A 2,110-nucleotide genomic window follows, 5' to 3' on the forward strand; every position below is an offset into this window, starting at 1 on the left:
ACACACACACACACACACACACACACACACACACACACCACAGAGACACAGACAGATACACACATTGTAATGACAAAATCTAGATAATTTAAATGCAGTTTCTAATCAACAGAGCATTCAATCATAAACTTTCTTTGAACCTTGAGGGCCCTGAGGGGCATTTATTTGCAAATTAATTATAAGTACCAATACATGCTGTAAACACATATTTATCTAGTTTTTACATCCACTGTTACAATATGTCCACCCTACTGTGCAAAACAATAACAGGGTGGACAGTAACAGGAGGGACATTTTATGCTAAAGTCAGCCAATTCTACTCGCGTGATGAGCAACAGGCTAGTATATAGTGATCACTGAGAAAGATTTTTAACCTGTTTATTAACCTTATTTTCAAAATTACAAAAGGTTATCAGTTTCCACTATAAATAAGCATAACAGGGTGGACATGTTATGCTTTACCACATAAGTGAATCATTCTAAAATATTGAAAAAAGGGTGAATTAAGGAGTGATACTTACTCTCTTTCTTGTAGATAGTTTGCCACCAGAAAGTATTCTACGTCCTGAGAGTCATGTGATTAGGGAACATTCAAGGGGTGTGTTCAGAGGGACTTTCCATCAGAGTAACAGGGGGGACATTCAATTCAGGGACACAACATGTTTCGAAGACTTTAAGCATTAAAAATGTATAAATAACAAAAAATATATTTTAGTGAGGAATATTATAAATAAGAATACACAACAATATTGAAAAAAATTGGAATTTGTTTGTTTATTACTTACATGGTGTAATGTGGGGTTTGGGTTTTGTTTCTTGTTCATGTTTTCATGTCTTTTACTTTGGAGTTTAGTCATGGTCCCTGTTTGTGTTTTGCTTCCCTTGCCCTCATGTATTCATGCTATTGGTTCCTCTGTTCATTGTGTCATGTTCTGATTGGTTGTTTTAGTCATGTGTCTTGTGCTTATTGGTTTTTGGTCTTGTCATGTGGTTCTCTGTTCTGTTTGTCCATTTGTTGGTTTGTGTCATGTGACCCTTCTTGTTTGGTATAAGTAGCCCTCATGTTGTCATTGTGCCTGGTCGTGTATTGATGTTATAATCTGCTGTCAGTGAGTTAAGTCTGTTCATGCCTCGTCAAGTCTGTTCAAGTCTAGTCTTCGTTTATTGTTTGGATATTTGGATCACTTGTAAATAAAATTGCACATGGGTTCTCACTACGCTCGCCTTCAGTGGACTGAATTCTTTACAGAATACACGACCCCAATATGAACCCAGCAGATCGCCTAGTTCGCCTCCGCCAAGTTAACAGGCCCATTGAGGATTATGTGGCGGACTTTTGTCAATTGTGTCATTTGGTAGACTTCAACAATACTTTCCTTAAAGACATTTTCCGTTTTGGTTTGGACAAAAACATTTCACAGTTAATGCCACGCAATACCCCACACTGGTCACTGGAACAATACATTGACTTTGCACTCCGTTTGGCTGGCTCTCCATTTACTGTGGGGATAGTTGATGAGGAATCCTGCTATCCTCCAGTATCCACCACACCAAAATGTTTGCACATTATGTCTGGGATTATTCAAGTCACTTCAGAGTCTACGGAACCTGCTCACGTCATGTTCACGTCATGCACCAAAGCCTGCTCACGTCATGCCCGCTACTCCAGGACCTGCTCACATCATGCCAGTTACCAGTTAATTTACTCATGTCATATCTACCAAGTCAAAGCCTGATCACGTCATGTCTGCGTCTGCTACCCCAGGGCCTGCTCACGTCACGTCTGCCAAACCAGAGCCTGCTCCCGTCACTCACGTCATGCCAAGTCCTCTTCACGTCACGTCTGCCAAGCCAGAGCCTGCTCACATCATACCGGTCACACCGGTCACTCTTCTCAACATGGCCGCCATTGAAGAGCTTTGTTGCAAGATGGCCGCCACGCCTGAGTCCCCGGCCAAGATGGCCGCCACGCCTGAGTCCCCGGCCAAGATGGCCGCCACGCCTGAGTCCCCGGCCAAGATGGCCGCCACGCCTGAGCTTGGGCCAAGACTGAAAAGACTGATAGCTAGCGTGATGGACTTACCACTGATGTCGGTGAGAGCTGCAGGCA

The sequence above is a fragment of the Sinocyclocheilus anshuiensis genome, unplaced genomic scaffold, assembly GCF_001515605.1.
Source record: "Sinocyclocheilus anshuiensis isolate Anshui unplaced genomic scaffold, SAMN03320099.WGS_v1.1 scaffold1246, whole genome shotgun sequence".
Classification (NCBI taxonomy): Eukaryota; Metazoa; Chordata; class Actinopteri; order Cypriniformes; family Cyprinidae; genus Sinocyclocheilus; species Sinocyclocheilus anshuiensis.